This window comes from Panthera tigris, chromosome A3 (assembly GCF_018350195.1).
Source record: "Panthera tigris isolate Pti1 chromosome A3, P.tigris_Pti1_mat1.1, whole genome shotgun sequence".
Taxonomy (NCBI): Eukaryota; Metazoa; Chordata; class Mammalia; order Carnivora; family Felidae; genus Panthera; species Panthera tigris.
In genome coordinates this window covers 34,701,919-34,728,485 of record NC_056662.1, presented here as the reverse complement: position 1 = coordinate 34,728,485, position 26,567 = coordinate 34,701,919, and the positions used below count along the sequence as shown (strand labels likewise).

Below are 26,567 nucleotides of genomic sequence, written 5' to 3'. Positions count from 1 at the left end.
GATTCTTAAATTTCCAACTAGACAATAAAAAACAGTCATAAGGACTCAGCTCAGATTCAAGGATATTTTTGTGATAAAGGAAATAAGAAATAGCTGAAGGGAACCTCCAGAATGAAGACCCACTTTTCATTCGATCTAAATTCTAGGCAAAAACATGTCTGCCTTTAATTGTAGAAAAATACTTTAGATAATCAACCATGAAAGAAGGGTACTAGTAACACTCCCCATTAGCAGGCTTTAAGAAACACTAAATGTACATTTCTACTTCATCGTGGAAAAAATACTTTGGGGAGGCAATAAATATTCTAGATCAACGTAATCATTATTGTACGGAAGAAAATCTATCATGTGGGAGTTACTTGGAGCAGGCTATTCTTCTCGAAGAGGCTATTTTTGCAATAACAATAAATAAAACACTCTATTCCTAAATGAATTGCCCACCAACAGGAGAAAATGAGCCCTTTGCATTAGAGGCAGCCTATTTTTGTCAGGTCTTTCCAAAGCTAACAGTTAGCAGTGACTTTGGGGACTGTGAATCCACAAGCTTCAACAGCAGTTGACCAAAATTAAAGGTTTATGGGAACAGGTGGGCAAAAGGCGGAAACGAGTATAAACATTTTACACCTCAGAATCATTCAAGATGATCACCAAGGGTTGAAATCATCTGTCACCTGGCTCAGGCACCAGCTTTATACACAGAACTTTTATAAATGGAACACTGTGAAAAATAACAGAGAAAGGAATTTTTAGAACAATCTTTTGTAAAGTGCAAAAACATTCATAATATGTTAAGTGGAAAAAGCAGGTTGCAAAAGCATGAGAACTCAATCTTATAAAACAAACAAAAACAAAGCCCAGTCTGCACTGCTGTCTATAGGACAACTCTAGCACCATGTTAGTAGGTGCGCTATATGTCCAGGGGTATACCAGATGTTCGTTCCAGGTAGATGGGAGTCCTGAGGAGATCTAACTCTGAGGAGGGTGTCTGTGACAAAGCTGAGTCTAACATTATTCAACCTGGCATTCACCCAACATATGTGACCATGGAAATGTTTTATTTCCCACCCAGAAAACCCATTAATGTTCTTAACCAGCTCCAGTTGGAAACAGTGTGTTAAACTAAAAACTTAAAGAATACAGGTAGATGTGGGGGCACCTGGCTGGCTCAGTCAGAAGAGCATGTGACTCTTGATCCTGGGATCATAAATTCGAGCCCCATGTGGGGTATAGAGACTGCTTAAATAAATGAAACTTAAAAAAAAAAGAATATGGACAGATGTAAAGAGAATGACAGTAAAATACTAACAGTGGGGATCTATGGGTTGCAGAATTTCAGATTATAATAATTTTCCAAATTTTCTGTAACAACATCTACAACTTTCGTCACTTGAAAATAAAATGTAGTTTTAGGACAATTAAAGTGCCACACTGTTCAACTTTCTTTTTTTTTAACTATTCAATGGGCACCTGGGTAGCTCAGTCGGTTAAGCATCCAACTCTTGGTTTCAGCTCATATCATGATCTCACAGTTCATGGGTTCGAACCCCACATCTGGCTCTGCGCTGACAGTGCGGTTTCTCTCTCTCTCTCTCTCTCTCTCTCCCTTCCCCACTTGTGCGCACTCTCTCACTCACTCTCTCAAATAAACTTTTTTAAAAATTAAAAGAAAAACTACTCATTGATAAAAAGTACATTTGGTACTTCAAATGTCAGTATGCTAATGTGGAGGAAAGTAGAAAGATCTGGCAATCTGTGGATTGCCACGTGTAGACCAGTTATAAAAGAAATGCGGTCAGCTTAAATACCGTTCTCAGATTTCGGGTGTCCTATGAAAATAAATGAAGCAAGGAGTCCAGCCCTGGCAAAAGATGAAGGAGAACCTCTGCCTCTCTAATTTCCTGTTTATTTTCTCAGATGCCAACCATTACATGCAAGCTCTGCGAGAAATGTTAAACGTGTAGAGATAATCTAAACACTGTTCAGTCTCTTTATTTTCCCCCACAAAAGGCAGTGCAAATAGAAAAGAAATCATAGCTTAAGAGGTATTTCTATGTATCTGAGACCATAAAGCCCATATGAATGAAAAGATATTTAAATCCTTTGTTTTAAAGATCCAAGTTTTGGGACACCCAGCTGGCTCAGTCGGAAGAGTATGCGACTCTAAATCTTGCAGTTTTGAGTGTGAGCCCCACACTGGGTGTAGAGATTACTTTAAATAAATAAATAAATAAATAAATAAATAAATAAATAAATAAATAAACAAACAACTTAATTTTTTTAAAAAAATCCGAGGGGCGCCTGGGTGGCGCAGTCGGTTAAGCGTCCGACTTCAGCCAGGTCACGATCTCGCGGTCCGTGAGTTCGAGCCCCGCGTCAGGCTCTGGGCTGATGGCTCGGAGCCTGGAGCCTGTTTCCGATTCTGTGTCTCCCTCTCTCTCTGCCCCGCCCCCGTTCATGCTCTGTCTCTCTCTGTCCCAACAATAAATAAATAAAAAAAAAAAAAAAAAAAAATCCGAATTTTGTTGAAATAAATGCTAATCAATATAAATTTTTTCAATCAAACATATATTTTCCATATTTTCAATTGTAATTTTTATTGCAAATTTAAAAAATACAATTCCAAACAAAATAGTTGAAAGACCATATATTAGCCTTGACAGTGCCTTCACTTTCTATGTGGGTTTCAGAATGTTCTAGAAATTAACACACCACAACAAGAGTTGAATTCTGGTGAGTAACATATCCGTTCATTAATAATAGAAACGCTGCTAAGCTTATCTGTTGAAATTTGTCCATAAATGTGAACAATGGATGCCCAGAATCTAAAACCTGGAAGAAAGCAGTGAACCTGCCTCTCCCCACCCATCATGGAGACCACTGAGGGTCATTGCTAGCTAGGGTAACATTAATCCCCTGACAGTTTCCAGTAGACTAAGGTTTTGGAGGCATTAACTGAAAACTCCCTGAGTCAATTAAGACAGTGACTGGTATCTCGGCCCTGAGGAACAAGGAGATCATATTTATGTGAGAATGAACTCACTCCATCTGTGCCTGGTACACACATCTTTCCCTTTGCTCTATCAGGCTTACACTTTAACTTGTTCTGCCTGTTTTTGAAATAACTCTTGGCTGATGCTGGGGAAAAAAACTCCTGTTATTTTACCTGAACACAGCTTTCATAATTTGATAAGCACTGGAATATGTGTATTGTGTGTGGTTTTCGGGGGGGGAGGGTCGGCAGGGGGAGGAGGAGTTCAAAATGTCTATTAAATCAAGCAGCAATCATTTTAGCCCACTGCAAAAAAAAAAAAAAAAATCATTTTATTTCCCAAACTTGTGCATTCAGACTCCACATGAATTCCCCACAAGTGGAAATCTTGAGATTTCCTTTCTAAATAGGGCAACTACTAAAATTATATTTTAATGTTTTAATATTTATATCAATATTCTCTAGAGCAAGTTACCAAAAATGTGACAGCTTTTTATCAAATCAACGCCTAGAGAAGATACTCTGGCACAACTACTGTCACTCATTTAGGGGTGGCATCTTACGCACACCCATGGTAATAGGGCCTCGGAGACACAGGTCCACAGGTCCTTTGCCTTGAAGGGGATCACGGTATATCGTTTTAAGGGTCAAGAAAATGATTCATCCCTAAAGAATGTATATACATTTTCAAGTCTATTCAGGCTAAAGCTGGTGTTAAAAGCAGCTACTACGAGTCTGGTATTTTATTCCTGGAGACTCAACAAACTGTATCTGCTTCAAGCACTCCCGATCCTCTCAGGTTTTCCGGGTTTTTGCTATTCTCTCTCTTTCACTCAATTGACTTCACTTTCTCACTGGGCTTTTCCCCACGGATGTTCCCTGCTAAAGCGTCATCCAAGATTGGGCAGCTGCATCTGCATCAACCAGCTTTATAATTAATTTAAACTATCTGACAGGACACAGAAAAACTGTCTTTCAGTAATTTTAGTTTCTTTTTCTTGCTTTCCTTTTTTGGCTGCCATATTCCATTTTAATGGCAGGGTAGATGTCTGACATTCCTGACAAAGAAATGAGAAGACACTGTTCCCTTTCAATTCTTAAAATGACAATAATTAGTATCTTCATCCTCATCATCTCCCTGCTTCACAATTCACACACCACTAAGGAATCCAAGCCTGCATATCCCATTGGTCAGACTTTCCTCTGAGCTCTCTGTTCGCTCAAATCTCAGTCTCCTCTTTGACAGCCCTCTGTTTACTCCTCTTGCCTTGCAACACTTGTCAGCTGGCTTCCAAGATACCCCCACGCCCTTGCCTCTCCTCCAACTTCCCTGGCTCTCTCCCTGATTGCTAATATTGATTCCTCCTCGTGTCTCTGCCCTTTAGGGTGAATGGCCTTGGGCTCAGCCCTCAGACCTCTCAACTTTCCACAAGCATTCACGTCTTTAGTGACCTCACCCAGACTCACACCTCCCACGTATACACACCTTCAGCCCAGGCCTCTCCCTGAATTCCAGACCCTAACATCCAACTGTCTGCAGGACATCTTCATTTGGATGTCTAACGAAAGTCTCAAACCTAACACACCCAAAACCAACTCCTAATTGTCCCCATTTTCAAACCCCTGGTGATGCGGTCTTCCCCCTTCTAGTAAACAGCAACTCCACCCTCCCAGGTGCCCAGGCCCCAAACCTTAGAAATACCCTTACCACCTCTCCCTTTCTCATAACCTATGTGGAATCCCTGAGCAGATCCATCCGACTGAATGACCCTCCCTCCAAAATGGATCAAAGTCTGACCCCTTCGAACCATTTCTACCCTTCGCACCTTTGTCCAAATTAGTATCATCCATGTCCTTCCTGCCTGTCACAATAACCTGCTACCTGATTTTCCTCCTTCTGGACTTGCCCCCTTACACTCTATTCTCAATTCAGCAAAGTGAGTGCTTGAAAATAGAAGCAACATCATGCCACTCCTGGGTTCAAATCTCTCCAGTGGCTCCCAATTTCACTCAGAGTGGGAGCCAAAGTGTTCACAGAGGTCCTTGACAGTCTCCCCCACTGCTTCTGCACTGGAGTCCCCACACCCCAGCTTAATCCAGTCACAGGGCCCCCCCCCTCCCGCTCTTCCTCATGTACAGGAGGCCCATTCCCCCCTTAGTCCCAGGGGCCCCTCTGCTCTTGCTCATGTACGTGAAACCCACTTCCTCCTTAGTCCCAGCACCTCCCCCGCTTCCTCAGGTACACATGAGGCCCACTTCTGCCTTAGCCCCAGGGCCACCCCTCCTGCTCTTCCTCATGTACACGAGGCTCACTTCCACCTTAGTCCCAGGAACCCCCCCGCTCTTCCTCACGTACACGAGTAACAGGAGCCTGTTACTTCCGCCTTAGTCCTGGGCCTTCCCTCCACTTCTTCCTCACGTACCTGAGGCCCGCTTCCTCCTTTGTCCCAGGGGCCCCCCTGCTCCTCCTCACATAGACAAAGCCCACTTCTGCCTTAGTCACAGGCCCCCGCCCCCCTATTCTTCCTCACATACACCAGGCCCACTTCCTCCTTAGTCCCACCCATCCTGCTCTTCCTCATGTACAGGAGGCTCACTTCTGCCTTAGTCCCAGGAACCCCCCCTGCTCTTCCTCACATACAGGAGGCCCACTTGCACCTTAGTCCGAGGGCCCCAACTACTCTTCCTCCCTCTCTCTCTTCCTCCCTCCCTCTCTCTCTCTCTCTCTCTCTCTCTCTCTCACACACACACACACACACACACACACACACACAAGGCCCACTTCTGCCTTAGTCACAGGGGCCTCCCTGCTCTTCCTCATGTACATGAGGCTCACTTTTGCCTTAGGGTGTTAGCATTTGCCATCCCCATCCCCAACAGCCGGGGATCTCTTCCTGAAGACAGTCGCATGTCCCTATCTTAGCAGCTCAGGGTCTTGACTCAAAGACCACCTTCTCAGGGAGGCATTCTCTGTCCATCCTTCCTAAGACTACAGCACCTGTATGCTCCTTATTCCCTTTTCACTGCTTGATCTTTCTCCGAACGATGATCGCTAACTACATACTGTAATTTTATTAGTTTATTGTCCTGTCTTCCTTACGAGAATGTAAGCATCAAGCTGAGTTTTTACTTCTTTTTGTCCACTTGTGAAGCTCCAGTTCCTAGAACAGTGCCATTCCTGAGGTAGGGATGCAATCAGTAATTGTTAAATGAGTGGAAAAAATGCTCCTCTATAACCTATTATTTTTTATTTATAAAAGGTCATGATCATCTTTCCATATAAATAAATACACATCTAATGCAAAGGGCTAGGAACAAATTTGGTCTTGAGTGGGTAATAGTTGAAGCTGGGTAATGGTTGTATGGGGATTCTTTTTTTTTTTTTTTTTTAGTGTTTTATTTATTTTTGAGAGAGAGAGAGTACAAGCAGAGAGACAGAGGAGAGAGAGACAGGGGCAGAGAGACAGAGAGACACAGAATCTGAAGCAAGCTCCAAAATCTGAGCTGTCCTCACAGAGCCTGACAAGAGGCTTGAACTCCCAAACCATGAAATCATGACCTAAGCTGAAGTCGGACGCTTAACCAACTGAGTCACCCAGGTGCCCCTGTATGGGGATTCTTTATACTATTCTTCCTACATATATTTGAACTTCCTACAGTAAAAAAATTTAATACACAACATTTGCTTAATTATTTGTAATGACTATACGGTATTCCACAGTCTACATTATACCATGATTAGGTAACCACTACTATACTGAAAAATATTTGCGTTCCACCTTTCTTTATGTAACAGGAAGTGATAGAAAAATCTTACACAACTATCTAATTATAACATTACAATAAATTTCTAGAAACAGAACAGTTTGCACACTTAAAATATTATACATAATGCCAATCTTCCCTTCAGAAATTCTGAACCAAAATATGCTCCCATTAGTACAAGAAAGCAGCACTTCTCAAAGCATGGTCTACAAAATGGTACCAGACTGCAAAGAGTTCTGGCCCACCAGGTAGGTTCAGAAATTGAGAGTAAACACTTAGAAACTTGTATAGGTATTTGACAGAATAATTTTACATCTGATAAACATTTTATATCTAGAAATATATTTGAGAGTTTATTTTGTAAACTTTTCATTTTCTTTTTTTGACTATTTATTTTTAATGTATTTTACAAATATATCAGCCAAAAACAGAGTGGAGGCATATGGTCCCTCACCTCAGTTTGAGAAAAACTAAATTATAGTACTTGCTTCCCCACACCATTACCAATTGCAGACATATTTTCTTTGGGGTTTTTTGGTTTTTTTTTTCATCATTTTGGTCACAGAGATATGCCAGTGTTGACTTAATCTGCACTTTTGATAGCTAGCAGGTTTGCACACCTTTTCATGTTTGCTGGCCCTATACCCATTATTTGACGAATTACCTGCTTTTTGTTTTGTTTTGTTGTTTTAGAGAGAGAGAAAGAGTGCGCGATTGGGAGGGTGGTTAGGGGGTTGGAGAGAGAGAATCTTAGGCAGACTCCACCTTTAGCATGTGGGGCTTGATCCCACAACCCTGGCATCATGACCTGGGCTGAAATCAAGAGTTAGATGCTCAACCAACTGAGTCACCCAGGTGCCCCTATGAATTACCTGTTCATATTTTTCCCCACAGTTCTATTAAGATGTTCATCTTTTTTTTTTTAATGTTTATTTTTGAGAGAGAGAGAGACAGAGTGTGAGCAGGAGAGGGGCAGAGAGAGAGGAAGACACAGAATCTGAAGCAGGGTCCAGGCTCTGAGTTGTCAGCACAGAGCCCGACATGGGGCTCAAACCCACGAACTGTGAGATCATGATCTGAGCTGAAGTCAGACACTCAACTGACTGAGCCACCCCACTCAGGCACCCCAAGACGTTCATCTTACTGATGAAATTGTAAGAGCTTATGGTAAGAGCACTTTGTATATTAGGGATATCAGCCTTTTGTTGATCCTGTGTTATGCAAACAAGTTTCATGGTTTAGATGGTTTTCCACTACACTAAAATATTAAAGACTTAAAACGTGTATATAGTTTCTTTTTTTGAAACTTTCCTTCATATTTTCTACTTACAGATGCCCTTCCCACCATAAGATTGTAAAAATATCGACTCATATATTATGCACATCCATTTATATCTTACCTTTTACATTTATAATTTCTTTCCTCTAGAATTATTTTCAAATGAGTTGTCTGGTAGGGATTCTGTTTCATTTTCCCAGATGACTAGGTAGGTGTCCCAACACCTTTTGCTGAATAATTTATCTTTTTCCTTCCAATCTGAAATGCCAACCCTATCACTTACTAAGTTACCATATATACTTACCTATAGACTCTCTGTATTTTATTCATTGATATATTCTTGTGCCAATACTTCTGTTCAATCATTACTGACTTATACTATTCTTTAATATTTGAGATGGCAAGTACCCTGTTTAATATTTCTTATAATTCTGGCAGAGTTTTATAGGTTCATTCTTCCAGATCGTATTCAGAATCATTTTGGCAGGTTCCCCAGTTTTGATAGGGATTGATTGCATCATGTTTGTGCTTTAATTAAGCAAAATTGATGTTTTTATATTGTTGTACTGAAACTTACTTTCCAAGAACAAACTATCCTTCTCCACTTATTTGAAACTGATTTTATGTCCTACAATTGACTTTTCTACCTCTCTTCACTTAGTCCCTCAGATGTCTAGGTAAGTTGCTCCCAACTTCTATACCATGACACTGTAATTGTAAGTGGAATCTTTTCTTCAAAAATCTTTTCTAACATTGATGTCATAATTAACTCAACAATCTATTTTTTACTTATTTTGTAGCCAATCAGCAACCTTAATCAACAATCATAGTGCTTTTAGCAGATTTTCATGTGAGTCTAAACATGGTCTGTTAATTCCATTCATACTTTCAATCCATTCATTTAAAAAAGAAAAGCAAGTAGTTACATACATCTCAAAATACTGGTACAACTGAAAATTAATATATAAAAACATGAAGCTCCTCTGAGGTACATAAAATCTACTAGTGTATATAAATTGCATAGGGGTGCCTGGGTGGCTCAGTTAGTTAGGTGTCCAACTCTGGCTCAGGTTGTGATCTCATGGTTCATGAGTTCAAACCCCATGTCAGGCTCTGTCCTGACAGCTCAGAGCCTGGAGACTGCTTCAGATTCTCTGTCTCCCTCTCTTTCTCTGTCCTTTGCCCGCTCACACCGTCTCTTTCTCCCTCTCTCAAAAATAAATACTAAAATTTTTTAAATAAAACACATACACATGCATATATTCTTGTATAAGATAGAAACTGAGAGGTCTCTAAAAGTTAAAATTTACTGTGGAAGAATGCAAAAAGACATATTGCAGAATAATGGAGAGCTTAAGGAAATCTTCGTAAGAAAGTAGCATTTATTTTAAGCACAGAATGTCAGGATGTGAAAAGATCAGAGGGATAATATTCTAGAAAGAGAAAAAAAAACCCCATATGATCAAAGGCAAGAGGAGAAAAAACCCAGACAAAGTTTGGCTGGAGCACAGAGAATGCTAAAGGTTGAGAAGTGGATCATTCTGAATACAAGATTAATTTGCTTCTTGTTTGGTAGAAAATGGTGAGCTATGGCACAAATAAAGCTATGCTTTAGGAAGAAGAATCTGGAGGCAGGATGCAAATACAGGGCAATTTGGAGCTGAGAAGAACTGAGGCAGAAAGTGTAACAGTTTTAAAACACAGGGGTCTATGTCCCCTCCCCTTGAACTTGGACTTTGTGACTGCTTGACTGATAAAATCCAGCAGAAGTGACACTGGACCTGTTCTCAGGCAAACCTTAAGAAACTGACACCTTTCTGAGGAACCCTCGTGCACTGGTAGTGGGAATGCAAATTGGTGCAGTTACTCTAAAAAACAGTATGGAGGTTCCTCAGTTAAAAACAGAATTACCCTATAATCCAGTAATGGCACTACTAGGTATTTACCCAAAGAATACAGAAATAGTAATTCAAAGGGATACATGCACCCCGATGTTTATAGCAGCATTACCTACAATAGCCAAGTTATAGAAATAACCCACGTGTCCATCAACTAATATATAGATAAGAAGTGGTGTGTGTATGTATGTATGTGTATATATATCTATATTTATATCTATATATCTATATATATATACACACACACAATGGAATATTACTGAGACATAAAAAAGAATGAAATCTTGCCACTTGCAATGATATGGATAGAGCTAGAGAGTATTATGCTAAGAGAAATAAGTCAGTCAGAGAAAGACAAATACCATAGGATTTCACTCATATGTGGAATTTAGCAAACAAAACAAATGAGCAAAGGAAAAAACAAAACAAAACAGACAAACCAAGAAACAGACTCTTCACTATAGAAAGCAAGCTGATGGTTACCAAAGAGGAGGTGGGTGGGAGGATGGGTTACAGAAGTGATGAGGATGATAAGGATCAAGGCATGCACTTGGGATAAGCACCAGGGTCGTATGGAAGTGTTGAATCACTATATTGTACACCTGAAACTAATATTACACTGTATGTTAACTAATTAGAATTTAAATAAAAACTTAAAAAAAAGAAACTGACATTTTTCACATCCTATCTCTTGGGACACTCACACTTGCAACTTAGCCACCATGCTCTAAGGAAGCTCAAGCGGTCTGTGGAAAGCCTACCTGGAGACAATCTGAGGTTCCTGGTTCTTAGCTCCCAGCCTACAGCTAGCTCCACTTGCCAGGTATGTGACTGAATCATCTCAGAAGTGGATCCTCCAGCACCTAGCAAAGACCCAGCATTTGCCACAAGGAGCAGAGACAAACCTTCTCTGCTGATCCCTGCCCTAACTGCAGATTCAAGGTTGCTGTCGTTTTAAGCACTTAGTTTAGGGTGGTTTGTTGCACAGCAACAGTAACTAGGATAGAGACCAATTTAGAGGTTCTCACAATAGTTCGGATCAATAGCATGAAGAACAACTTGAAAAGTTAACTGTGACAAGGGGGTAAGGGCTAGACACCAGTGCTACTTTGAAGACACAGTCAATAGGAAGATGGCAGCCTAAAATTAAAATTTAGCCCCTGAGTTATTTTTCTGATTAAGAATTAACCAGGGGCAGGGGTTGGGGGGGCGCCTGGATGGCTCAGTTGGTTGAGTGTTCAACTTCAACTCAGGTCCTGATCTTGTGGTTCATGAGTTCGAGACCCACATAGGGCTCGCTGCTGTCAGTGCAGAACCCACTTCAGATCTTCTGTCCCCCTCTCTCTCTGATCCTCTCCCACTCACACTCTCTCTCTCCAAAATAAATAAACCTTTTTAAAAAAGAATTAACCAGGTAGGGGCACCTGAGTGACTCTGTCAGTTGATTTTGGCTCAGGTCACGATCCCAGGGTCATAGGTTCGAGCCCCACATTGGCTCTGCACTGAGCATTGAGCCTGCCTGGGATTCTGTATTCTCTCTTTCTGCCTCTCTCCCCTGCTTGCGCTCTCTAAAATAAAATACAAAACAAAACAAACAAACAAAAAAACAAACAAACAAAACCTTTTTTTAAAAAGAATTAACTGGGTAAAGATAGGTATTTACTAATAATTTAGAATTGCACATTGTAGTGAATTAGAATATGTGAAAGCCACAGTTAGCAATTTCTTCTCCCTACCCACCCCCACACTCTCCACTGGAAGAGTGTATTTTCCTGCCACATCAATATTGAGCTTAGCCATGCGATTTGCTATATCAATGGTATGTGAGCTTGACATGATACTGGGTCAACTCCAAGGACAGGCCCTAAGAGACACTGCAAGTTTTTACTTGGTCTTTACACTTCTGCTATGGCAGAAGACCATGCGACATTCAAGTCTCAGGAGAAAGACACCAGGAGCAATCCTCAATCCAACCCACAGCTTGGAGCTGAGCCCAGTGGAGCCTAGCGTAGGTCATTCAAACCCCAGCCAACCTCCAAACACTCAGGCCAGAAATACTTATTGTAATAAACAACAGAACACAAGTGATAAGTCATTGCAATAAATAAATAAATAACTGCTTCTGGTTGTATGCCACTGATTTCCTATACAGATGTCACGGTGTCTGACAAATACATTTACTAATATTTGAGAATGGCCCACCATCTCATCACAAACGTAAACGATCATAATCCTAGTTATCATTACTTAGGGACACCGCTCAGTTGAAGAAATATGGGTAGATACATGTACCGATAATTCAAATGCTTCCATTTGGGTTATTAGGTGAGGCAGCATCCTGTCCATGAAACCAAAAGAGAATGTTTTAGTAAATTACACAATGTTTTTGTCCTCATCGTTGCTTTCTTACTCATTCACTGGATGGGGGGTGGGGGGGCGGAATGTTTCTGGTACAAAGCAGCAAATGTGACAAAACAGGAGATCTCTAAAGACAGGCTTTTGGGATTCATTGCACAGCAGCAGCTCTCAAAGTATGGCGCCTACTACCACCTCAGGGAAGCCAGGAGGTCAAAATTATTTTCATAATGGTCCTATGACATTATTTGCCTTTTTGCATTCCCATTATCTCACAAGGTGGAGGTTTACAGAGGCCTCATCATGTTTGAAATCTCCATTGACGGACTGCAGAAGCAAGTAAGAGAATCCAAGTATCTTCCATTAAGCCAGAAATGAGAGGTTTACGAAAATATAAACAGTGCCATGCTTCTTACGAAATGTATCTTGTTTTAGAAAAATATAGTTAATTTTCCATTTTAAAATATTTTTTAGGGGCACCTGCGTGGCTCAGTTGGCTAAGCATCCGACTTTAGCTCAGGTCATGATCTCACGGTCTGTGAGTTCGAGCCCCACATCAGGCTCTGTGCTGACAGCTCAGAGCCTGGAGCCTGCTACAGACTCTGTGTTTCCCTCTCTCTCTGACCCTCCCACACTCGTGCTCTGTCTCTCTCTCTCAAAAATAAATAAGCATTAAAAAAATTTTTTTTTAATTTTTTATGTTATGTGATGGGTTTATTACTTACTTAAAATTAATTGATACAGAAATAGTTTTGTGTCCCCTTTTTCCTTTCTCATATGGCAAATAATTATGATGTTAAGGCACATAAAGTAAAGCTGTTCGAGACCCTCTTGATTTTTAAGAGTATAAAGGGATCTAAGACCAAAACGTTTGAGATACACTCCATACTATGGCACAGAGTATGCGCCAATGTGTTCAAAAGTACAATGGGGGAGCATACTTTAAGGAGAGTGGAAGCAATAGGCATGAGTTTGTGGGGTTCCTACAGGAACGGTCTTAGACTTAAATATCATCACCTTCATAATTTAGGTAGAAGTGACAGCCATGTGGCTTTTTCCATTCAAACTTTTTACTTTGTTCATAATAATCCTGCTGAATAGTGCCTTTAAACAGTAAAGAATATGGCAGGAGAGACTGAATCAACTGTGACAGGTTACACAGTGCTGACACTAAAAACGTCTTCTACTTTGTTCAAGCTGCTACATACTGCTTCTAAGATGCTCCGGCATTATTAAGAGAAAAAAAAAATGTCCGTATACTTAAGTCAACAGAAATGAACTGTTGATATAAGTAGTTATTCGTGTTTATTAAGCACTCTTCCCCCAAAGGACTCAAACATTTCAAATGTATTAGCATGCATTAAAACCTCCACTAATAACCTCACAAAGTACACAGTTCCTGCTTCCACATTTTAGAAGAGGAAAATTTTATTAGTTAATACACAGTAAACTACAATACAGAAATATGAAATCCCTAATGCTTCATCTCTGCCCACCAATCATTCACACATCATGCCAAACACAAAATGGATAATCTCTTGAACCACCACATTTGAAGCTTTTGAATGAGCAGCACATTAAACTGAGATAATTTCAGAGCATCCTTTCCACCTTCACTATCTCTACAGCCTACCTGAAACCCTTAAGCCTGGAAAAATGCTTCCTAATAAGACTGTCAGAAATCTTCTACAGGGGTGCCTGGGTGGTTCGGTCGGTTAATGTCCAAATCTTGATTTTGGCTCAGGTCATGATCTCACAGTTTGTGGGTTCGAGCCCCACGCCAGGCTCTGTGCTGACAGCATGGAGCCTGCTTGAGATGCTTTCTCTCTCTCTATCTCTCTCTGCCCCCACTCACACATACTCTCTCTCAAAAATAAATAAACGAATAAAAGATTTTCTACATGTTAATGAAGCAAAAATTAGTCACTGAACTTGGATACTCAGGCACTACAATCCTCATGGCTAAAAAACTCACTCAAAATGCTGAATCTACTTTTTATAAAACTGGCAAATTGTTTTTCCAATGAAGAATTAAGCTGTCTTCTGGCTCTTAGGTCTATCTGTAAGCAATATGAGGCAATGTGGGGAAATACGTGCCCTACCTTCTTCCACAGCCTCGTCATAACTACGTACATAACCTATGCTAATAATTCAGTGGAGAGGCAGATAAAGGGCAACTAACAAGGAAAAATGTCAGTTAATTAACTGATAAGAAATAATGATATTTATGTGCTGAATGAGGGCATACAAGAGTAATGTCAGCTTTTGTAACAAATAGATCCAAAAATATACAAACTCTCAACACAAAAGAAGTTTAATTTTCTCTCTCTCTCTCTCTCTCTCTCTCTCTCTCTCATGCTCACATAATTTATGCTCCTTCTTCCATTGCATACGGTTGTTACTGCGAAAGACTGCAAATATTGCCATCAGCGATTTTCTATTCAAGAATATGTGGGTGTTCCTGGCTAGGGAAGAGTGCTTCTTCACACAACAATATAGACCTGATTTCTTCAGTCCTGTCTCCCTCACCATCCACTACAGTCCATGGTCATCTCCATCCAAGCAGAGGAAGAACGAAGGTAGAACATGGGGTTTAGAAGCCTTGTCCCAGTTCTGACACCCATGTTGACACAGATGGTCACACAGCTGCTGTGTGCCTCAAAGTGAGGAAGCAGCACACAAGAGAAACAGACTATATGCTCAAACACAACGTAAAACAACATGCCACAGTCTACTTATTCTGGGAAACAAGTAAAACAGGCCAATCGACCTAGCTGGCAAGAATCAAAAATGTGATTTTCACAGGCAACAGTTTTGATTAGATTCTCAGTGTAAAGAAACAGAATTACAAACACCAATCTCTACCAAAAATAATAAAAAAGAGTTGTCCCACTACTAACACAGTGTGAGGTGTCCATAATTCTTATATATGTATTCTTTCAGGTAAGGATAATGAAAGTATTTCTTTCCATAAAAGAAGATCAGAATATCTTACTTGTGTCCTGGCTAATTTATGGAATCACTGATTTCTGGTTCTCTGGATGCTCTTTAGTTACCTTGTTATCATTATTCCACGCAGAGGGGGATGGCCGCTGGAACAGGTGAAACTATTTACATATGCAGAAAAGCTGTTTTCCTCATTTCTCTTTCATTCTCCACAGTTGATTCTGTCACACCTACCACCAAGGCCACTGGCCCTGGTCACCACAGCTGGCTCTGTCCACAGCCACTAGGGCTGCTGACTGCACCAGGGATGGGGAGAATTCTAAAGCACCTGCTGCCTCATTGAGTTATCACTCAAGCCAGGGGGTACAGTTCCAGGTTTGGCAGACCTTAAGTCCTGTGCTTCCTCTAGCTGGCAGAAGTCCGAAAAAACACAAACACGGGAGTTTCTGTTTGGGAAATTAAGAACAGGGTGCTCTCACCCACCCAGCTTCACACAATGATGGATTCCCCTAAATTCAGGAAAAGGATTCAGATGCCAGGCAGCCCCAGTAGTGACAAAGGTCTATTACAGACACAATAAAATATTAACAAATCAAATGCACACAGACCCCTGTTGGTTGTCATGGAATGGGAGCGGTCATGAGAGAGAAAACTGGAAAAAGAATATGGGGAGAACAATTTTCTTTTCCAGTCGTGCACTAGAGAATTCATGTCCATAAAATCCCCCAAGATTCCATAAGGCAAGCCAGGCTTTATGTCCACTCAGTGGCAGGACCTCATGGGCGAAGCTACGAAAGTATGGACCATCATCCCCAACACTGCCTACAAAACTTCCTGTGATGATGGCAAGGTTCTATCTATGCGCTGTCCAGGATGTAGCCTCTTGCCACATGTGGCCACTGAGCATCTGAACTGTGACTAGTGTCAATGATGAACTCAATTGTTAATTTTCCTAATTAAAATTTACATTTAGGGGCGCCTGGATGGCTCACTTGGTTGGGAATCCAACTCTTGATCTCAGTTCAGGATCATAAGTTCAAGCCCTCGTTGAAAATAGATAGATAGATAGATAGATAGATAGATAGATAGATAGATAGGTAGATAGATAGATAGATACAAATTTAGGTTTCAATAACCACATGTGGCTTCGGGCTATCTGTACCTGACAGTGCAGACTAGCCTTTCTGGTGGTGTCTAACCAATCCACTGCCCCAAGTAACCTTATCTAGTATCTTTTTAAAAAATGTGGATATTTCTTTCCCATAACTATTGAAGAACATTCATTCTGGCTCCGTTTTGGTTAGATCATGGGTTCAACCCTACCTTGATTTAGGTACCTTCACTATGTTCTAGAACAATGTTTCTCAATGTCTCTGATTACAGTGACCCATTTTTCATGTCAAAACACATTATTAACCATTTATAAGAGTGGTGCTTTAACTCCTATTAAGAAAACCCATTAGAGTAAAAAAAAAGCTCCTCGTAAGTCAGTAATACTTTACATTCATGCATATTTCTTCATCATGATAGCAGCTATGTAGATAGAAAACACAGGAGATGGTAATTTATTCAATACATGAGCAATCCTTGATATTACCATAGATTCTAGGACATCTTACAATATCCCACAGCATCCTGGGCTCCATGACCCACACAGGTTAGGAAACCTCTTCTAAAGACACATCCTAAGTGTCCAGCAGATCTGTGATGATATGTGGCACAAATGAGGGTCTCTGTTCACAAGAGGGGCTTTGGATTAGTAATGGAGAATGAGAAAAAGTAACTTTCCTAATGCATGGCAGTCAAGTATTTTCAACATCTATCTGATAGCAGATGTACAATATAGATTATTTATGCTGTACTGAAGCTCGATCATCCTGTTAGCTTCAAAGAAGATCAAGGTCTTACAATTTGGGTTTCCTAAAAGTGTACTGTTATAACTCAACAGTTATATGATGTTCATCAGCTCTCTTCCTATCATCATTTTGTCAAAAATACACTCACTCTCTGATTAACTCATTTCTCTGTGTCAACTTGGAAACCAAAATCTAAAGAAATAATTTGAGGAAAAAAATTTATTTTTTTTTTTTTATTTTTAAAATTAGACTTTTTTTTTTTTTAATATATGAAATTTACTGTCAAATTGGTTTCCATACAACACCCAGTGCTCATCCCAAAAGGTGCCCTCCTCAATACCCATCACCCACCCTGCCCTCCCTCCCACCCCCCATCAACCCTCAGTTTGTTCTCAGTTTTTAACAGTCTCTAATGCTTTGGCTCTCTCCCACTCTAACCTCTTTTTTTTTTTTTTTTCCTTCCCCTCCCCCATGGGTTTCTGTTATGTTTCTCAGGATCCACATAAGAGTGAAACCATATGGTATCTGTCTTTCTCTGTATGGCTTATTTCACTTAGCATCACACTCTCCAGTTCCATCCATGTTGCTACAAAAGGCCATATTTCATTTTTTCTCATTGCCACGTAGTATTCCATTGTGTATATAAACCACAATTTCTTTATCCATTCATCAGTTGATGGACATTTAGGCTCTTTCCATAATTTGGCTATTGTTGAGAGTGCCGCTATAAACATTGCGGTACAGGTGCCCCTATGCATCAGTACTCCTGTATCCCTTGGATAAATTCCTAGCAGTGCTATTGCTGGGTCATAGGGTAGGTCTATTTTTAATTTTCTGAGGAACCTCCATACTGTTTTCCAGAGCGGCTGCACCAATTTGCATTCCCACCAACAGTGCAAGAGGGTTCCTGTTTCTCCACATCCTCTCCAGCATCTATAGTCTCCTGATTTCTTCATTTTGGCCACTCTGACTGGCGTGAGGTGGTATCTGAGTGTGGTTTTGATTTGTATTTCCCTGATAAGGAGCGACGTTGAACATCTTTTCATGTGCCTGTTGGCCATCCGGATGTCTTCTTTAGAGAAGTGTCTATTCATGTTTTCTGCCCATTTCTTCACTGGGTTATTTGTTTTTCTGGTGTGGAGTTTGATGAGCTCTTTATAGATTTTGGATACTAGCCCTTTGTCCGATGTGTCATTTGCAAATATCTTTTCCCATTCCGTTGGTTGCCTTTTAGTTTTGTTGGTTGTTTCCTTTGCTGTGCAGAAGCTTTTTATCTTCATAAGGTCCCAGTAATTCACTTTTGCTTTTAATTCCCTTGCCTTTGGGGATGTGCCGAGTAAGAGATTGCTACGGCTGAGGTCAGAGAGGTCTTTTCCTGCTTTCTCCTCTAAGGTTTTGATGGTTTCCTGTCTCACATTCAGGTCCTTTATCCATTTTGAGTTTATTTTTGTGAATGGTGTGAGAAAGTGGTCTAGTTTCAGCCTTCTGCATGTTGCTGTCCAGTTCTCGCAGCACCATTTGTTAAAGAGACTGTCTTTTTTCCATTGGATGTTCTTTCCTGCTTTGTCAAAGATGAGTTGGCCATACGTTTGTGGGTCTAGTTCTGGGGTTTCTATTCTATTCCATTGGTCTATGTGTCTGTTTTTATGCCAATACCATGCTGTCTTGATGATGACAGCTTTGTAGTAGAGGCTAAAGTCTGGGATTGTGATGCCTCCTGCTTTGGTCTTCTTCTTCAAAATTACTTTGGCTATTCGGGGCCTTTTGTGGTTCCACATGAATTTTAGGATTGCTTGTTCTAGTTTCGAGAAGAATGCTGGTGCAATTTTGATTGGGATTGCATTGAATGTGTAGATAGCTTTGGGTAGTATTGACATTTTGACAATATTTATTCTTCCAATCCATGAGCAGGGAATGTCTTTCCATTTCTTTATATCTTCTTCAATTACCTGCATAAGCTTTCTATAGTTTTCAGCATACAGATCTTTTACATCTTTGGTTAGATTTATTCCTAGGTATTTTATGCTTCTTGGTGCAATTGTGAATGGGATCAGTTTCTTCATTTGTCTTTCTGTTGCTTCATTGTTAGTGTATAAGAATGCAACTGATTTCTGCACGTTGATTTTGTATCCTGCAACTTTGCTGAATTCATGTATCAGTTCTAGCAGACTTTTGGTGGAGTCTATTGGATTTTCCATGTATAATATCATGTCATCTGCAAAAAGTGAAAGCTTGACTTCATCTTTGCCAATTTTGATGCCTTTGATTTCCTTTTGTTGTCTGATTGCTGATGCTAGAACTTCCAGCACTATATTAAACAGCAGCGGTGACAGTGGGCATCCCTGTCGTGTTCCTGATCTCAGGGAAAAAGCTCTCAGTTTTGAGGAAAAAAATTTAAAGCAAACATTTACTGAGTGGTTCCCAGACTGGAGTTCGCCATGTTCTGGACAAGTTCATTTTAAGCTGGAGGTGAAAAGTGACTTTTGTTTTTTAAGTTTATTTTTTTATAATGTTTTTCTTTATTTTTGAGAGAAAGACAGAGCAGGAGTGGGGGAGGGGCAGAGAGAGAGAGAGGGAGACGCAGAATCTGAAGCAGGCTCCAGGTTCCAAGCTGTCAGCACAGAGCCCACACACAGCCTGACGAGGGGCTCGAACTCATGAACCATGAAATCATGACCTGAGCTGAAGCTGGATGCTTAACCAACTGAGCCACCCAGGCACCCTTATTTATTTATCTTTGAGAGAGAGAGAGTAAGAGAGCACGCAGGGGAAGGGCAGAGAGAGAGGGAGAGAGAGAGAAACCCAAGCTGACAGCTCAGAACCCGATGTGGGCCTTGAATTCACAAACTGTGAGATCATGACCCGAGCCAAAATCAAGAGAAGAGACGCTTAACTGACTGAGCCACCCAGGTGCCCCTGAAGATGAAAAGTCACTTCTGTGAAGCAGATGGAAGAATGAAGAAGATGCCATTAACACCACAAGTCTGTGATTGTAAAATGGGGAGAAATGTTTCCACACTATAACCTCTCTGCTCAGAAATGACCAAAGAACTAAAATCTTACAGTTGGAGAGGAAACTGACATAGAAGGATAATGGCACAAAGTCAGGTTTGACTTCTGTGATCTTGGAACATCCCAAAACCTATGAGGAGATCCTGTGGCTTGGGTGACAGCCCCATCAGACCCCACCGTAACTCATGTCTCCAAGGACCTCTCAGGACATGCCACTTTCCTGAGAACCTTTTAGAACAGGGGAGCTGGCCGATGTTGGTTCACATTACAGAGTAAAAGGTACCGGATGAAAACAAAAGCAACTGCTAGTTTTGGAGCTCAGCCCATGAAATCTAGACACCTCTTGGAGACTCCATAGTTTACAAAAAGCTCCATAAACCTAAGAATGCCCACAATTTCATTACAGCTGTAAAGTATCAAGAGGTATAATATAAATTATTTATGTAGCAGTTAAGCCCAATTATTATTCTAGCTTCAAAGAAGATCAAGGTCTAACATAGTATCACGCAAATCACAATCCACACTCTGAAAAAGAAGTCTCACAGAAGAAAACATAAGATATGACAGATTGAACCACAGACCATTTTATACTTCCAAACTCTGGGCTTCCTACAATGAAGTCACCCACTGAAAAAAGAGGAACATAGTTCATCAAGATAGGCTGAAATTAATCTATTTCAATTTTTAAAATGGATCTACTGAAAGACATTCACTTACTACACTTCACGTGCATTGATTGCTATAGACATCAACAATTCATTCAAAACGGTCATGCTTTAAAAGACTGGGAAACACAGTATTGAATTTAGAAAGCTGAATCTGAGGTTTTAATTCAATTCACAATGGTATGCATTAGCAGCATAAAAATTGCTTCTTGATTAAGTAGTCTCGGGTGGTAATTTACTCAAGATAACACATTTTTTTAAATGTCACAAATTAATTTTAAAAAGCACACACGCCTACCTTTTTAAGAAAGATCACATTTCACGATTCCATATCATACAGTAACCATCTCTTCCTGTGGGGGTGGAAAAGAAGAAAGACCATCCACTAATAACAGAAAGTAGCAAAGGTGAACTTTTAAGACCGTAACGCTATAATTTCCTTATGTTATGCCTTCATTTATAATATTAAACAAATAGAAATCTTTCAAGTTAGACTTAAAATATTTCTTCATTTCTCTCTAAATGAAATATTTTAAAGATTCTGATTCCAATGATTTGATTTCTGAGGAGCAAATGAATAAAATCAAATGGACATAGATAAAAATAGGAATTTTTCAAAATTAGAATTAAAGTATTTACTTCCCATCTATCCCAATGACATATACTCAATACTTTCATTCCATGAAGTAAATGTATAAAATTCCACTCCTGTTTCTATTTTTCCAAGGGGGAAATGAGGTGAAGAAGTTGTAATAGCCTGTGTAGGTAACAGAAGGTAACAGAATTATGAGCAGCTGTTTCCTTCTGTTGTATACTTTTTATTTTCCAAGCTAATAAGCCATATTTACAGGCTCTGTATTTCTTAGCTAAGACTTTTGGATCAAGAAAAATATATAAAGGAAACTAAATCAAAATAAGATCGCTGTGATTTCATTTTACATTTATTATTTTCAATAAATAATTGACATAGAAAACCTGCTAGTCCCTAATAAATACTAAATATGATTTTTCTCTTCAAAATTACTTGTTGGCAAAGATTAAAGTATTCCAATATTTTAACTTTATATACTGAAGTCCAAATAAGTAAAAGGTTTATAGTCTAAGTTAATCATCTACTCCTTAAACTGTTTCAACCAAATCTAATTAAAACAGCCAATGGAATCACGTCCACACGAATGTAATTGTGACTCTGACCCTGATACATTAGATTCCATGTGTAAAGCAATGTAACTCCCAGTGGGGATAATGATATGGAGAGTTTTTGAAAAACAATGACCATAATTTCTAACCCAAAAGAACTCGAAAAATTGGAATGACTGCCAATGCATTTAATTCATGGAGATCACGCTCCGGAGTAAATGGAATCACTCATACACACACATTGGATGGGGACTCCCTAGATTAGCCTGTGCTCATTCCAGTTGTCACCTTTTTTTCAGACAATAAAAACCCCCTTTAAAGTAAGAAATCTTGCTGAAAGGCATGTGAATCCTGTAACCACATCCATACCTGCATATGCCCTTCCTGAGTACGACCATCTTGGTCACACTTAGCTCCAGAACGTCTCTCCTTAGAAGCAATACCAAATCCCTACATGGACTCCCAAAGTCTGCCAGCATCTGGGGCCTTGTCTCTCCTGCTTCTCTTCACTTTAGAAACAGCATTACTTTGGCTCTCTCACTACCAACACAGGACAGTTAGGGTAACAGCTGCCTATTCTGTTTTCTGAAATTACCTAAGGTCTTATAGGTGCAGGTAAACTCTGCTGGCAACAACAACAAAAAGCCAGGACAAATCACAATCGATTCAGAAACATGGTTCAACATGCACAGGCTGAGCGAAATCATAATCTACGGCCCAGTAACAACTGTATGGAGGTCCTCATAGATCTTCAGTTCATAACTGGCCATCCAGAGGTACCCGCGTGGCTTAGTTAAGCATCCAACTCTCGATTTCAGCTTAGGGCATGATCTCATGGTTATGAGATCAAGCCCCACGTCGGGCTCCGTGCTGAGCAAGGAGCCAACTTGAGACTCTCTCTCTCTCTCTCTCTCTCTCTCTCTGCCCCGCCCCCTGCTCACATGCACTCTATCAAATAAATAAATAAATAAATAAATAATAAAATTGGCCACCCAGAAACAAGAAGATATCTAGGATTTGCTTTGAAAGAATCCAGTCAGGGTTTGGACAAGGAGAGGTAACAAATCAAAAAAGCGTCAGTGAGTTTGTGGTAGTTCAATGAAAGATACATGAAGGTTCACTGTAATATTTGCTCTACTTTTACATTATAATTAAATTTTCCATAATAAAATATTAAAAGATGGTCATCTAATTAAAGTTATGTGTGAAAATATGACAAAGAGAGAAATGCACAGAGCATAAATATCACAATCTTCCTGTTTTCCAAACATCCTTCATCAAAAAGGGGAAATAAATTTAAAAATTTTAAATTAAATAACACACTAGAAAAGATGAAAAGCCTTCAGTTACAATTTTATTAATGAAGTAATAATGGCCTTGAATCTTTCTTTAAATATTTTAAAAGCCAAATAACAAGTATGTACTTACCTACCATAAACTTATTTTTTTATTATTATTTCAAGTATCTCTGCTTTTAATTAAGTGACAGAAACATAGAAGCATGGCTTTTCTCAGGATTGTCAGACATTGTTGCTCATTAAGTATGACTTTGATTAAAAGAAGTAGGAAAATGGATGACCTATAATTAATATCAATGCGATCTGTTCCATGAACTAAAAATCTTTGTAACTAAGATCCAAGAGGGGATCATTAAAAGAGAAAGAGAGAGACAGACAGAGGGATTCTATTGGTATAAATTTTGGGTTTGCAGATATAAACTATCAGATCTGCAACCCACTGATGTAGCTGAATGATCTGTTCCTGGGGAACAGCCAAAAGATGGGCACTCATACGACTCACTACTCATGCAGCTAGAATTTGAAAGAGACTAGGAGGGGTCATATGAGGGTAGTCGCAGCTTTCACAATAAGCAGGGAAACTCACATGCCAAGTAAAATCATCGTTACAGCCTCAGAATTTGACTTACTGACCCTGCCAGACACCACTATTGAAAATCTGACACTGGACATAAATTAAAAAGCAGGATTTATATCATAGTTTGGGAAAAGAACATGTGTAAAGCTTTACCAAGTCTTCTCCAAAGATGAACCAGGGGCAATAACAAACTTTGGCTCCCTCTGAACAGAACAGCACAAGACCAACTCTAAATCCTAACACGAGATTTGATCTTTTTTTTTTTTTTTTTAAAGAAGCTGATAGTTTTCTATTTTCCTTTTTAAGTTTTCCTGGCCTAAAACAATCTGTTTCCTTTCCAATGAAGAAACAATGCCAAATTCTGAAAAGGAAATTTGTCTGACCTAATGGGTAAGCACATAAAAGCTGGAAAAGGGAGTATTATGGGAAAACCAGAGCAACTCGGCCTTATGGGGCAGGCTTCCAAATTTATCAGCAAAATGATCAAGGGTTAGAGAAGGGAGTGTGTGGGTAATAATTATTAACAAGTTGCATGATGGAGGTCAGCTAAACAAAATTCACTTGTTTTCAATTTGAAACATCACAGTTCCAGTGGTTTACTACATATAGGCTAAGAAAAACTTTCACTAGCTTACATCCATACTCAGAAATTTTTCATATTTTATTCAATTAGGAATGGCATTTAATTATGCATTTAATAGATATTTGTCAAATAAATGCATTAATGAGGTGGCAACTAATACCTACCAATCATGAAATCTCAACCTAAGGTCATTAGAAATAAAATTAGAATTTTTTTAGAAATAAAATCCTCAGGTATAGCAGTTATGGCTATTTGTCTAACCAACATGCATAACCTTAATTTTCTTGTAGGCGGCAATACGCCAGGCTAAAATGGTTTGTGCCCCAGACTCCCTTGCAGCTAGGAGTAGGCATGTGACACAGTTTTGACCAATGAGATGCGAAAGAAAGGGCTCTAACAAAGTCTGTTCTCATTACATGAACCCATTCCCTTCCCTCTTTCCTGGGAATAGCTACTGGGAGGTGTAGAGCCATCTCACAACCACAAGAACAAAAGGCAGACAAAAAATGAGTAGAAAGAAAGCAGAACGAACCCGGTTCTCTTGTGGCTTTGCTGAGATGCTACACCTCCCCAAAATGCTTAGGTTCCTAAACTGGCATCTCATGTTAGGAATGACAAACCTCTGCTGGTTCAAGTTGCCATTTTCTATAACTCACAGCCAAAAATATTCTAACACGAGATATGATTCATCCCCCCCACCCCATGCTATGTTCTCAAAGCCCCTCCTATTTCCACTGACTGATGCTCCACAGAACTATCCAATAACACAGTCACGGAACTATTGCTGACTCATCAACAGTTTCCACTCATTAAGAGCACGCCTCATAGTAAAAGGCAACAAGCTTGAGGGTGAGCAGTCATGAGGAAAACCATCAGCAAACAACAGGCCATGTCATTCTACCAAGCCACACGGCACCCTCCTGTGGACCACCTCACTCTGTCAGGGATACAAAAATTTAAAAAAATAAAATTAAATTAAAAGATGCCAAAAAAGAGAGCAATGTTATTCCAGTGATCAAGAAATGGAACATGCTCTATCTAAAGACTATCTACAAAATCTGTATGTCTCAACAAAGAAAAGGAAATATTTAGAGGTATGGCCAACTAAATTCAACATCAGAAAGGAAACATCTCAGGAGCACCTGGCTGGCTCAGTGGGTTACGTGCTGACTTTGGCTCAGGTCATGATCTCGCGGTTGGTGGGTTCAGGTCCTGCATCTAGCTCTGTGCTGACAGCTCAGAACCTGGAGCCTGCTTTGAATTCTGTGTCTCCCTCTCTCTCTGGCCATCCCTGACTCACACTTTCTTTCTCTCTCTCTCTCTCTCTCTCTCTCAAACAAAATAAACATAAAAAAAATTAAAAAAAAAAGGAAACATTTCTAAAAAACAGAAAACAGGAACAGGAGGATACATCTTGAGGGCTGAAGGGCTGCCCTGCATCCTAGTTCAGATGCCTTTACTCTGTGCTTCCACAGAGCCTCAGCGATGTACTTTCTGTGGAACTTAAAATTCTAGTCATTTCTCTTAGATTGACCTCTCTTGATAAAACATAAACTCCTAGAGCTGAGGAAAGCTGGCATGTAACAAGTACTGACAAGTACCGAATGAATGAATGGGTAAAACTACACATTACCAACAGACTTTATGAAAAGTATGCAATCCTTTTTTTATTTTTGATGTAGAAATGTTTTAATGGCCAAAGATGGGGAAAAATACAGAGTACTTTAATAGTAAACTCACTAAATAATTAATATAGTCACAGAATGGGAAATATTCACCCATGTAAAATAAGCAATGATGGCTTTGACAAATGGTTTGGAGATGTTTTCCTGTGATATTGCTGAATGAGCAAAAAAAAATGCAGAAAAATGCACATAACATGGTCGTAATTTTGTAAAATAATAATTTCAAACACCCTGAACATGATTTTTTAATATATTGTCTGTATGAGAATTCATGAGTAAATATATTTGTTTTTCTCTGGGATAACAGCAAAGGCTACTTCTTACGTAATTAACATGAATAACCTGGACACAGTCAGAGGGCAATAGCCAGAGGAAGAAAAGGAGAAAGGACATGAAGAAAAACTGGAAAAGAAAAGAAATTAAGATTTTGTGTATATTTAAACATTTTTGAAATTAATAGCAGTGATCGCTTCCAGACAGAATAGAAGTAAGCATGGGAATGGTACTACTGTAAAATGT

General features: G+C 39.7%; 1 protein-coding gene across 1 annotated transcript in view; it reads right to left on the bottom strand.

Annotated features, from left to right (window-relative positions):
- The window catches only part of PLCB4 (phospholipase C beta 4), a 390,400-nt gene extending 369,175 nt beyond the window's left edge, over positions 1–21,225 (bottom strand). The window contains exon 1 of the mRNA XM_042980905.1: positions 21,064–21,225. The gene's annotated coding sequence lies outside the window, so the exon portion shown is untranslated. The remainder of the gene's footprint in view (positions 1–21,063) is intronic.
- Positions 21,226–26,567: the final 5,342 nt, after the last annotated feature.